This window comes from Leopardus geoffroyi, chromosome E1, assembly GCF_018350155.1.
Source record: "Leopardus geoffroyi isolate Oge1 chromosome E1, O.geoffroyi_Oge1_pat1.0, whole genome shotgun sequence".
In the NCBI taxonomy this organism is placed as follows: domain Eukaryota; kingdom Metazoa; phylum Chordata; class Mammalia; order Carnivora; family Felidae; genus Leopardus; species Leopardus geoffroyi.
The window spans coordinates 19,463,259-19,476,646 of record NC_059330.1 but is presented as its reverse complement, the minus strand read 5'-3'; the positions used below and the strand labels follow the sequence as shown (position 1 = coordinate 19,476,646).

Genomic DNA, 13,388 nt, shown 5'->3' with positions numbered 1-13,388 from the left:
TCAGGGGCAGATCTCAGCGTAGACCTTCCAAAAACTACTTTAACCTAACACGGGCCTGCAGATCCAGGAAGGGGACAAGAGTGACAACTGGGGCTTCCTCGGGAGCTCATCTGTCTCAAGTGGGAAATGCTAAGAGGGTCTGATTCTCACATCAGCCCCTCGAGGGAGGGTCTAAGTCACCCAGCATTACGGATAAAGAGACTGGGGCTCTCAGGCAGACTTGGTTCAGTCCCGGATCTGACCCCCCACTGGCTGTGGAACCTCAGGCTGGTACTGAGAAGAGAAAGAGAAAGTCATGCCCACCCATGTTTCTCAAGAACTCACATGCCATTTGCATGAAGCAAAGGCAGTCAGATAGGGAGTTCTCTACTGCACACGCCAAAACAGCGGAATGGGCATGGAAGCTCATGTGGCCCTCTTTTCCATTTTTTAAAAAAATGTTTTATTTATTTTTGAGAGAGAGAGAGAGAGAGCGTGCATGCACACACGAGTGGGGAGGGGCAGAGAGAGAGAGGGAGACATAGAATCGGAAGCAGGCTCCAGGCCCTGAGCTGTCAGCACAGAGCCCGAAGCAGGGCTCGAACTCACAGATCGTGAGATCGTGACCTGAGCCGAAGTCGGACGCTTAACCGACTGAGCCACCCAGGCGCCCCTCTTCTTGATGTTTTTAATTGTAACCCTTGAGCTGTCTCTCTTCCCAATCTCACACCTCCTCCCCACAACCAATGCTACTGCTAAGGTAGTGTCACAGGAGTGCAAGAGAAAGAGAGGGCATGAGGTAGCTCCCAGAAAAATTCAGAAGCAAGGAGGTCTGATAGCCCCCTGGCAGCTAGATTAAGACCAGGGGTAAGCAAATTTCCTGCAGGGTGGCCAAGCAGAGGGACTGAGCATTAAGGGATCTGGTGTTGCCCCAGGAAGGGGCCAGGAAGGAGGGTCTAAAGCAGACCTTGGCAGCGTCCATCCAGGCACCGGCCAGAGGTGTTTGGTCTCCTGGCCCGCATGTCCAGCCTGTCCGAAGGGCTGTGGGGTCCAACTTAGCGGGCACCAGAGCTTGAGATCATTCAACGTCCATTCAGACCTTCTAACCAGCTCCCCGTGTCCAAGCTCACCCACCACCCTTCTGATCATAGCAAACATCCAGGAGCCTGCCGAGCACGGGGAGAGAAGGACTGCCCAAGTTCACTGCCAGAGCGCACTTCTCACTATAAATGAAGCAGCTGGCGTTCTGGCTCTGCGTGTCCACCTAGGGACAATCTGTGGGCATGGGTGGCACTTGAGTCCCAGCGGTGAGGGAAGGGCCAACGAGATCTGGTTTTCAGGCCTGTTTAGGCTCTGCGCCAGACTGGGGACCCTGCTGGAAAGGCTCCTCACAGTGAGGTGATGCACTCCACCAGAGACACTCCAGGCCCTCTTTCCCCACCTTGCCACTTCCAACCCAATAACATGTTGGAGCACGTCAAATGTTAGCGGTTAAAGAATAAAAACGTATTACTACAAAATCTAATGGAGAAAAAAATGTTATAAAAAAAATGCTTGGGGCATCTGGGTGGCTCAGTCAACTGAGCATCCGACTTCGGCTCAGGTCATGATCTCACGGGGGTTCACGAGCTCAAGCCCCACTTCGGGCTCTCTGCTGTCAGCGTGCAGCGTGCTTTGGATCCTCTGTCTCCCTCTCTCTCTCTCTCTGTCCCTCCCCCACTTGCCCTCTGTCTGTCTCTCAAAAATAAATAAACATACAAAAAAAAAAAAAAAAAAAAGAAAGCTTAAGTCATCTGAAAGGAAGGAAAAAAAGGAGGAAAAGAAAGACCAAAGCTGTTAACCATAGTGATGCATTAAATGAAAATGGGATAAAGCATACTATTAAAAGACAAATACTGTCAGACTCGATAAAAACAACAGCTATGTGCCATTTACAAGACACAAATTTAAACATGAGAACGCAGGTCAAAAGTAAAAGAAGGAAGGGGCGTCTGGGTGGTTCCGTCCCTGGAGCGTGCGACTCTTGATCTCGGGGTCGTGAGTTCCAGCCCCACGTTGGGTGTAGAGCTTACTTTTAAATAAATAAATAAAGAAATGAATAAAGCTGGAGATTTTAATTCATCTCTCTTGGTAACTGATGGAGGAGGCAAACAAAAGAACGAGAAGGGAGACAGAAGATTTGAACCCCACCAACTAGACCTGACGCAAACAGCACACTGTACCCAACAACTGCAGAAAAAAAACCACTAGGTCGAAGGTTCATGAGGAATGGGATGCTTGCACAGCACCGAAGATTCACCCACCAGATTACTACCAAACACCGCTCCCCTCCCCATCATCTCTATCATGGAGAAAGTAGGCTATTGTCACTTTAACGCAGGCATCAAACCTCGCATCACTAATTGGGAACACTCAGACGCTGGCCTCCTGATGTGATACAAGAGGAAGGAGGCAGCCTCACCGCTCACGTAGTCTTAACAAAACACTCCATTCTAATCGGGTCTGAAGATCTAACCTTTACTAAACAGGAAGATGTAGGATAGAGGAACAAGTTACACAGCACTACAGAGAAAAACAGCAGGCAGACAGGATGTGGCAACTTCTACAAGACAGCTAGCTGTCCTGATCGTCTCAAAAAGAGAATGTCCTAAAGAAGAGAACAGGGATTTTCCGAGGTCAGTGGTACTTAGGCTTTAATGTACATCAGAATTGTGTGTACGTGTGTGTGTGTGTGGGGGGGGGGGTATGGTGGTGATGAATTGCTAACTCGGGCTGAATCAGAGTTTCTCATTCAGTAGGTCTGGGTCTGCATTTCCATAGACTGAAACAGGTTTTTGTAAAAAGTGCATTTCTAACACGTTCTCGGGTAATGCTGCTGGTCCCAGGACCACCCCGTGAGGACCACTGTTTTAGATTTATCAAGAGACAGAAAAACTAAATGCTAGCCTTGATTAGATCCCAGTTCAAACAAGCAAACACCCACCTAGCTACAAAGGACCTACTGGGGTCAAAATGGAAGCTAGGGTAGGGACTGCATATTGGGTGATATTTGGGAATCATGCTTGCTAATTATGCTTGCTAAGAAGAAATACCCCTGCATTTTGATAATGCGTTGCCTAATTTCCTCTCAAGTGGTTTGGGGGGGCGGGGAAGTTACACACAGGGATAAAGCAAATGTGGTGGCAGCACTGGTGAGTAACTGGGGCGTGCAAATCCTCACTGGGACGGTCTTCCTTCCCGTCCTGCTCCATGATGCTCCGTCCTGCTTGCAGGGGCTGACTGGGGCACCATGGAGGTCCTCTTGCGTGGCCGATGGAGTCGCGGCCTTTGGAGGGGCCGTAAGGTGGGCTCTGGAACCTTGGGGGCTGAGAGTGGGTGCTGGGGACCCCTGCTGAAGGCTGCTGAAGGCAAGACCTTGGGGAGTTATGCAGGTTTGGAGGCCCCACCCTCAATGGCTTCCCATAATCAGTTCTCACAGGTCTTATTTTTTTCAGGAGGTCGGCAGAAAGAAATGTACATAAAACACGAAAGACAGTTGCCCCAGACTTGCTGAACTGGTTAAGGAAAAGTGTAAAATCTCTGACACAGTTAGCTATTTAAAAAGAAGATGAAAAAGTGAAGCCATAAAGAATGCTGTATCCTAGAGGCAGAGGCAGCAGCAATAGGGAGCCCGGTGAACCGACAGAACCTCAAGGGTCAAAACCCCACGAGAATAAGAACTGGAAGAGGAACAGTCTGGGTTCCAAATGATCAGATCAGGAGGCAATGGTGGCTCAGGCTCTAGAACATAAAACAGGAGTCAGAACACTGGAACCTTTTCTGAATACGGCACGTGGCCAAGAGCCACCCCGACAGGCCCATCGGCAACAGTGGGCCTTTGCCCACAGGCAGAGCTGCCTCCCATCCCCTCCACGCAGGGCTCTCTCCCCGCATGCCAGGCTCTGCTCACACTCCTCTCCCTCCTCCCCCTGCAGGACGGTTCCAGAGAACCTTTCTGTTATGGGCTGAACTGTGTCCCATCACCCCCCAAATTCACATGGTGTAGTCCCAACCCCAGTACCTTAGAGTGTGGCTGCATTTGGACAGAGGATCTTTAAAAACGTAATTATGGGGCACCTGGGTGGCTCAGTCGGTTAAGCATCCGACTTCGGCTCAGGTCATGATCTCTTGGTTCGTGGGTTCGAGCCCCGCATCGGGCTCCGTGCCGACAGCTCAGAGCCTGGAGCCTGCTTTGGATTCTGTGTCTTTCTCTCTCTCTGCTCCTCCCCACTCATGCTCTGTCTCTCTCTTGCTCTCTCTCAAAAATTAACATTAAAAAAAATTAAAAAGGTAATTATATTAAAATGAGGTCATAAGGGAGGGCCCTAATTCAATCTGACCGGTGTCCTTAGGAGGAGGAGGAGGAGGAGGAGGAGGAGGAGGAGGAGGAGGAGGAAGACATTAGGACACACCGACACCCATGCCCACAGGGACCACGTGAAGACACAGGGAGAAGACAGTCACCTGCAAGCCAAGGAGAGAGGCCTCAGAAGAAACCAGGCCTGCCGAAACCTTGGTCTCGAACTTGAACGCTAGCCTCCAGAACTGTGAGAAAGTTAATTTCAGCTGTCTACGCCAGCCAGTCTATGGCACTTTGTTGCCCTGGCAGCCCTGGCAGACGAACGCCCCTTCCTTCCCCGCTCGGAAGCCTGCACAGAAACCCCCCAGCTCCACCTGGGTTTGTCAGCCCCCTTCCCACCCTGATAATAATGGCAAAGTCCTTCTCGGTCAATTCAGCTCAACCTCTACAGAGAGCTACTGGGCCTCTAGAACCTCAACAAGAGACTTGGGGTCTCTGCTCAAAAGAAATGTTAGCAGTATCTCAAAATGATGGTGAGAGAGAAGCCATTTCTAAAGAGACTAGATTTTGCTGACGCCGAAGCTTGGTGGATCTAGAATTATCAGGATGATGTTTTGTAAACATCATAAGCGTGTGTGTGTGTGTGTGTGTGTATACATACATATACATATATATATATGTGTATATGTATGTATATGTGTATAAGACAGTCTAAGTAAATTATTTGTTTCTTGTGTACTCTGAATAGTAATATTTTAATTTTAAAGGAAAGTGTATGTGCAATCCAGCCAGAGACATTTGAAACCGCTAAGGCAATTTTTGTTTACTCAGAACTGTATTTAGTGTGGTTATAGTACAAATGTAAAAGTTATTTTACTTAAAAAGTGAATGGTTAACAAGGGAAGAGATCAGCAGTTAGCCCTGGAACCACGGGCGTGTGCCAGTGTCTGATCCTGGGGCAGGCCACCTCTGTGGTCAGGAGCACCCACTAACTGAGCAAGGTATTACCAGTTTCTCCATGCCAGACAGTATTTCTGGTTACTTGAAACTCAGAGCAGACTTCTTCCCCTCAACTGTGGTCGGTTTGGGAAGGGGGGCCCCTACCACTCCTGGGACACGTGGGCACCTTGGCTCCGACACCAGCCTCCCTCAGGCATGGTCAGAACTGGAGCTCCCCTCCTGCTTTGAGGCTGGCCGTCCAGGGTCAGGGATGGCGACTGAGGGGCCAGGCAGACACTGCGGCTGAATCTGGCTAAGTGACCCATCTCCAAGCAAAAACCACAGGGGAGGTGGCCCCAGGGTGAACTGCTCCCGGAGGGATCAGGCCCTTGATGGGATGTGACCGTCCTAACAGAGCCCTGGGTCCCAGATCTGAGTGCCCAGTGAACATAACTCCTGAACAAAAAGGATTCAGGGGCCACCTGGTCTACCTCCGCCCCCAAACAGAGCTGACAGTCTTGATTTTCAAGCGAGAACGTGGGCTTCAGAGGCAAACTGTTGGGGATTAGGAAAACAAAACTTAATTGCTTCCACATCTGGAAACCAAATCCGGCAGCCAGCCCCAAGAATTCCAGGCACGTCAGCTGATGGAGAAGCTGCAGGTCAAGGGAGGGGCTTCCTGTGAGCGGAGTCCCCCCACACGCACCTACCCGAATCCACAAGACAGGTCCACGTCATGTGGCCAGGTGGGAGAAAGGAAAGGAAGGGGCCACACAGGAGCACCTACCAGGCGGCATCTACTGTGTGCTATACTGAGGTGGTCTCGTTTTCTTCCCCCCAAATCTCTGCAAGTAAACACGGTCTCCTCCTTACAGGTAAGGACCCGGGGTCCAGAGAGTTGAACTGACCTTCCCCCAAAGTTAGGCTGCCATTTTTCTCTCCAGCCCTGTTGTCGCGCAGGATAGAGCCACGTGAACCCGAAACAGGAACCCCCGGACATCAATCACCCCATCTGAATTCTCAGAAAAGACTTCCCAAGCCCCCCCGGGAAGCGTCAGCTCCCACCCAGCCACGGGCCCTACTGCTCAGGAAGCCACAGCCAGGTGTCGAGCAACCCAAATGTCAAAGGCGAATTAACAGGCTGCAAGTTGAAAGGGGCGCACATCAAGGGTTCTCCTGGCTCTTTGAACAGGCAGCTATTTTGGGCTACAAATTATAGCTTTTAAAGACGTGGCTGTTTGAAGTGAGGGCTTAATGACTCACACAGTCAAGAGTTTGTGGGGGCTCGCTTTGGGGGCTCCATGTTTTACCATCACGATAAGAGCGTAAAGAGGGGCTTGGGATGGGCCAGCAGTGGCCCAGGTCAGCTCTCCTGCCTCTCACAGTCCACCAGGTGGACTGAGCCATATTCCTTCATGGGACGCCCTCAAACGAGGGGACGTGAACTTCCCAGGGAGAGGCTATGATCTTTCTGCTCCAAGGAGAGCACATCTGAACAGAGCTGACCAACAGGCCAGAGCTGGGCAGGTCCCTACCTCATCCCCTTCTTTGCACAGAAAGCTTCAGGTTTGCAGGGCGTCTGGGTGGCTCAGTCTGTTAAGTATCTGACTTCGGCTCAGGTCATGATCTCAGTTTGTGGGTTCGAGCCCTGCGTCGGGCTCTGTGCTGACAGTTCAGAGCCTGGAGCCTGCTTCGGATTCTGTGTCTCCCTTTCTCTCTGCCCCTCCCCTGCTTAAGCTCTGTCTCTCTCTCTCTCAAAATAAATATTATATTAAAAAAAAAAAAAGCCTCAGATTTGCAAGGCCAAGCAGAGTGCCAGCATTTACCCACAGCTAATGGCCAGAGCTTCCGGGGCAGACAGACTGGGATCAGGCAAGCCATGGGCGAGGCAACTCTTCCGCACCCCACCCCCCCACCCCCAGCCCCCTGCCAGAGCCTCTATTTTTATGATCTTTGGGCACCTCCCATCATGCCAGAACCCCAGCAGTGCTCCTAGCAGGCCCCAGTCAGATGCTCCCTGTCCTCTGCCTCTGCCAGGTCCAGCTCCCCAGGCCGGAGGTCCCAGGGCTGCCATCTCACACAGGCACCAGAGCACAACTTGGGGGCGCCACGGGCCAGGCAGGTGGAGCCGGCTCAGGTCCCTTCCCGGGCTCTCCCGCAGTAGGAACAGGTAAGGGCTCTGGGTCCAGCCACAAGCCATAGCCTGGGGCGCAGAGGGCAAGAGTTCCCCAGGGCGAGTACAAGGCCACCGATGGCCCATGAACTTTGGCCCCGTCAAAGGGCCCATGAGCTCCCCAATGGCCACAAGACCAGGCCCTGTCTCAGGCACACGTAGTCAGTCCCATCCGGATGGTCTCAGCCTCCCCTCCCTTGTCCCCCAAGCTCCTGTCCAACGTTATCACCACCCCCGCGCTTTGACACGTGCTGCTCCTTGTGCCTGAAACACAGTTTCTCCCCATGCCACAAAGGCCTGTCCCTAAAGAAGCCCCCAGTCAGAAAGTCACTGCACCCGGGAGGCCCATCCTTCCCCTCCCAGCCCAGAGCTGAACTCCTGGGGCCCTCCAGGCATCGCTGGGCATGAACCTCGGGCCCCTTCTCTGTCCCCATGACTCTATCCCTGGGACACGGGGCGAGGCGACTGTACCCTACCCAGCGAGGAAATCTTTCCACCCCAGCCTTGGCACAAGAACCCACAGATTCCCCCTGTCCCCAGCCAGGAGCCGTGTGGTAGCCTTGCTCCCTGGGCAGGAGGCTGCGTCCCCAAGGGGCCACCACGCCAGCTGCTGCAGGCTCTCTGTAGGAAAGGCTGCGCCCCGACCCCGGCCCGGTTTCTCGTGGGGCTGGGTAATTCTCACACCGCTCGCCGCGCGCCAAGGACAGACGCCCACCCTCGTGCCAGGGCTCACGTACCACCTCATCTGACACCATACACGACACTGAGGGAGTCGGTAGCTGGCTTCCGTCGGGATCTCAAGAGGGAGAGAGGCAGAGAGACCTCCGACGAGAACACGGCTTGAAAGCGCCGCCTTCCTGGGGAGTCTCCGTCCGGCCAGCATCCCTCGCGAGGCCCTGCTCAGGGCCGCTCACTTCGGCTGGGTGTCCCCACGTGGCTTCAGCCAATGCCTCAAACTCGGCCCGCTGCTCTCTCAGCGAGCGGCCCACCGCGTCGGCCTCATCCCCCGGAGGCGCGGAGGTCCTGACCGCCGGCCCCACTCCTTCCCCGAGGCCAGCCACGCTGCCCGACACATCCTGCTCACCCGGGCCCCTGTGCCTCCACCCCTGCAGTTCCCGGCCGCGAGCTTCTCCGTCTGTCTCAGGGCGTGCACCCCAAGGAGACAGAAGGTGGTCTTAAACAGTCGAGGGAGACCAAGAAAGAACGCCTCCCTTAAGCACCTAGCACGTGCCAGGTGTTTTTGTGCATCAGCCACCATAGAGAGGAGAACACTCGGGATCAGAGAAGTTGGGTAACCTGCAAAAGGTCACAGAGCCGGCAGGGCTGGAATGTGGACAAGGTCTGACCTGGATGCAGCAAGAAGGGTATAGACAACAGGTTGAACCTTGCAGGCCACGGGCCCAGGGGTCAGCAAGGCTAAAGAATGTGGGCTTGAGCTGCCGCCTCCACAGCCCACTAGGCCCCGGACCCCTGTCAGCTGAGGTTCCTAGGGCCCATGCCACCCTGGCCATGAGGCAGAGCCCCCTCCCCTTTCCCTACGCAGGGAGCTTCAAAGAGGCTACATGTGGGAAGATTTTACAGGAAGGGAGAGGGGAGAGATGGGGAAGAAAATTGCTAAAGGGAAACACACGTGAAAATGAAAACTCGGGCACAGTGGGAGGAGGAGGGAAGGAAGGAAAAGAGGTGATGTTCGAGGATTATAAACGGAGTCAAGAAGCCCAGATAAATTATACCCCCCTCCCTCTGCTACCTTGGGAAGGCCAGTAACTCACTCTCTGACTTCACCTCCCTCTCAATCGAGCTGGAATGGGACGGCGTGACCTTAGAGGATACCCAGCAAGAGACAAACGGAGAAAGAGGCCTCACGCCCAACCATGACAACTGTACAGCCACGACCCGCATTCGATAGGGGAAGAACTTGAGGCTCAGAGAGGTCGCTCTACTTGCCCCAGGTCACACAGCTCATGCGCGGTAAAGCCGGAACCGGAGCCCCGGTCTGCCTGGTGTCCAACCTCGTCCCCTTGAATCACATCATGGGGAGTGTCCCCTCACACAACCTTCCCCCCACTACAAGGTGGCTCTACTCCCCTCCCCGAAGAAACTGGGCAAATCACACAAGTTATCTAGAGGTTCCTTAGTTTCTGCGCTTCGTTAAATCCCAGAGGCCTTCGATTTTCAAGACGCACTATTATTCCGAGTACACCAGGAAAGAAACGGTGCTGCCAGAAAGGACAGCACGCCAGCGAATGTACGACACACGCCAACCAAAGATGTTAAAACGTGGGGGGAGAAAGTGTCTGAGAGTCTGTAGAATACGGTGTGAGTGGAGAATGGGGACTCGGTCACTGGTCTTTAGACTGCGTGTGATGCGAAGGGGAGAGGACATCTCCACGCACGCACGTGCACTCACTCATGCACACCTGGCGGCTATGGGACCCTTCTCTGCTGGTAAGCGACGCAGTCTGGCAGGTAAGCCCTGCCTGTCAACAAGAACCCTTGTTTCGCCAGGAGTACGTCGCAGTGGCAGGCAGAGGCCGAACTGACCACCACGCACCCGACAGCAGGCCCGGCCAGCCTCGCCTCCGTGGAGCGACCCACCTCTCGGCGGCCAGGCCCGGTGAACAGGTAGGCTCGCCCCTTGGAAAACCACCAAGGGCAGTCACCCGATGCGGCACGTGGCTGCACAGTCCACACCTTTCTGGCCCCTCTCCTGCCCTCCTGGGGCCTTGTAGGCAGAGGCTGGGGGCTGGTGGCGGCACGGGGGCACGCCGCCCCAAGCTGGCTCCCCAGCCGGGCACAGGCGGACAGACGGGTAGGCCCCGGGCTGCAGGTGAAGGGGTGAGGGGTGAGGGGTGAGGGGTGGGCCACACCCCGGCACAGCAGGCAGGGCAGGACAGGAAGGACCAGGTAAAGCCCTGCACCACGCCCCAGGGAGGCGCCTGTCACCTCGGAACACGCTTTGCATAGCATTCACAGACTGCCACCGCCAGTCACTTCGCTCCGGCCCCAGGGTCCGCACCTACAGAGGCTGAGTGGGGCTATTTAAAAGACACAGGGACTGAGGAAGAGTGGAGTTTTGCTCCTCCCGTCAAGGGTCAAGGCCTTCCTATAGCAGAGTTTCTTCTCTACTGCTTTCCTGTCTCTGCAAGAAATCCCGCGAGGTGCTAAGGTTATCAGTCACAAGGATCCAACCAATAGAACTAAAAATAACAACTCACTCACACGCCAGGCACGGTTTCAAGTGCTTTTCGTACATTTACGCGCCTCACCCTCGTCTTGCACAGGAGGAACGGGAGGCGCAGAGACAGGACAAACGGTTCGCCCAAGATTCCTGGCAGGGGCAGGATTTGAACGCAGGCCGCCTGACTCCGGAGCCCAGCCTCCGGGGCACCACAGCCCAGCCTCCGGGGCACCACAGCACCCTGCCTCTCTAGCTAGCTCACCACCCACCAGGTGCCAACCAAGCAAGTGTCCGAAACCGCTCTGGGCCTCTTAGGTGGCAGGGGCCCAGTTTCTCTTCACCATCGCCCTACGGAGGCTCAGAGAGGGGAGGCAGCTTGCCTGGAGTCCCAGAGCGAGCAAGCCGCAGAGCCAGGGTCTCAACAGAGACCAAAGAAATGTTCTTCTACTTGAAGAAACCAGGCCCTGGGTGGCTGAGCATGAGAGGAAGGCACCGGTGTTTTGAGGTGGGTATTTCTCCCAGGAAAACCAGCAAGGAAAATCCTACTCCTGTGGGCTCTCCTGTCTGAAGAGAGAGACAGAAGTTCGGTGCAGGGCAGACCTCGCCCACCAACCCCACTCAATGACCCTCTTACCCCCAAGTCTGCTGCAGACCACACTGGCTACTGGAAACGCAGGTTCCCTTTCCACGCAGTTAGGCTTGCAGAGAGCGGTGGGGCGGGGACAGATGACTAAGAGAGAGAGAGAGCTCCCTCCCACTCTCCCACACTCCAGTTCTGTTCGGGCCTTCCTCTTTTTGGTCCCTTAAAAGAGAAAGGCTCCCAGGAGCAGGGCCACAGCTATTAATAATAACTGCCACAGAGTTTTGTTTTCATTTGAATCATGTTTACATCGCTGGGAAAGAACCCACTTGTCTGGGAAGACGAAACAGGTTGAATCAATGAAGAGTATGGCCGACAGTCGGAAAACTTCCCGTTTCTTGAAGGAAGTCAAGAAGCGGGGTTGGAAACGTTGGTGTTACTAGTACCGGCCGGCCAGCAGGGGCTGGGGCCAGAGGTCACACAGACCCCACAGCTCTGGATCTCCACCCAGACTTCCCGGTTGTCCACTTCCTCCCTGTACACACACACACACACACACACACACACACACACACACTCTCTCTCTCTCTCTCTTTTGGGGACCCAGGCTGGACAGAGCTTAGCCCCAAAGGTGCTGTCCAGGTATGTGAGCGCCTTTGCTAGGCTTCTTAGGAGACCAGGGCACAGAACTGGAAGTGAAGGAAGGCTTGGGCACCCTGGGGCCCGGGGAGGTCGGGAGCCCAGGGAGATGCCTGGGGCTGGCCACAGCATGGGTCTTGGGCACTGGACTTGCTACACTCCCACTAGTGTGGACCTGTGGGCACAGGGAGACGGCCCCAGCTCTGCCTGCTCATGCACCGCCGTGCACAGGTCACCCAGGCAGTTGCGCTCATAAGATTTGTGTGGTGGGAATAACATGTGGCAAGAAGGGTTTCCGCATTCACGGGGACAGGCTTCTCTGACCTGACCCCGCCTGGGGGCAGGAAAGTCCACGGCAGCGATGGCCACATGCAGACACTTCTCAAGAAATGCCTCGGTGCCCAGACCCGTCAACAGCAAGGGTTTGGAGAGAGCAGAGCAACGAAATGTGTTTTGTGCCTGTGGATTTCTACTCTCAACTGTGCTGTTCATCTCGTGGGGCCTGGGCGCTCCCTCGGCAGCATGATATGCCCCCAGTCTGAACATGTGCCGCCTGCCCCTGCCCGGCTCCCTCTCCAATCACAGCAGCCTCCCTGCACTTCCGCGGACGCACCTCGCCAGCCGTGGTCCTACCTCAGGGCCTTTGCAGGTACTGCTCCCGCTGCGTGAACGTCTTTTGTCAAGCCGCCACTTCTCAGCAAGGACTTCTCTGCTCATTCTGTTTAAGTACACAACACCCACTGCCCGGCTTTCTCTCCTGCCACCCCACACGCTGCACATTCTACCTGCTTGACGGCCATCACGTGAGTTCCTTGAAGGCAGGGACTGTTGCTGTCATTTGCTGCCATATCTCCAGCGCCCAGCACAGAGTCTAGCACAAATCAGAGGCTCAAGCATTTGACAGATGAACTGCCTGTGCTGGGCAGTGTGCTGGGTGGGGGCTGGGCAAACAGAAAGGGGGAAGGGCCTGTGCCCTGGAATGCCGTCTGAGAGAGGAGACTACCACACCGCATCGGGGAGATGTGATCATACAATGTCCAGGGAGACGCAAGGTGGGCCCGACAAATCACATGGCCGTCTCGTTGTGCCCAGCTGGCCATGGGGCAGGACTGCCCGTTAATCCATCTGGGAGCCCAGGCAGGAGGAAGACGCAAGCAGCCCTCCTCCTTGGAACGGCCAGTGTTTTGATGCCATCAATGCCCCGTTACTGAGTCAAGAGCCAACAGAGCAGACCCAGAAGAAAACAGAGCCCAACCCCAGGGACTCTCCATGCCAGGCAAAGCCAAGGCACGGTGCCCCACTGCCAACTCCAGGCAGCAGGCAGACCAGATAAAGATGCGTCCTGCTGAGCTCTGTTCCAGGAGACCGAGCACAGAGCCAAAGAGTGGGTACCCTCCGTCCAGGCTGTCCCTCCCCCATCCGAGGTCCTGAAATGCCTGCCTTCTAGGAATCGCTCACCTGTTATTTTATTGGGAACCTTTCTCCCTCCTCCCTACCCACAGCTAAAATATATACACGGAAGTGAAATGGTGAGCGAGATCAGTTGCGAAACATCCCT

General features: G+C 54.8%; 1 protein-coding gene across 4 annotated transcripts in view; it reads right to left on the bottom strand.

Annotated features, from left to right (window-relative positions):
• The window catches only part of RAB11FIP4 (RAB11 family interacting protein 4), a 120,030-nt gene that overhangs the window by 18,247 nt on the left and 88,395 nt on the right, over nucleotides 1–13,388 (bottom strand). The window contains exon 1 of one of the 4 annotated variants that reach the window (XM_045488025.1): nucleotides 11,246–11,268. The exons of the other annotated variants lie outside the window; for them this stretch is intronic. The gene's annotated coding sequence lies outside the window, so the exon portion shown is untranslated. Of the gene's footprint in view, nucleotides 1–11,245; nucleotides 11,269–13,388 lie in introns of those variants that run through there. 4 annotated transcript variants of the gene reach the window in all.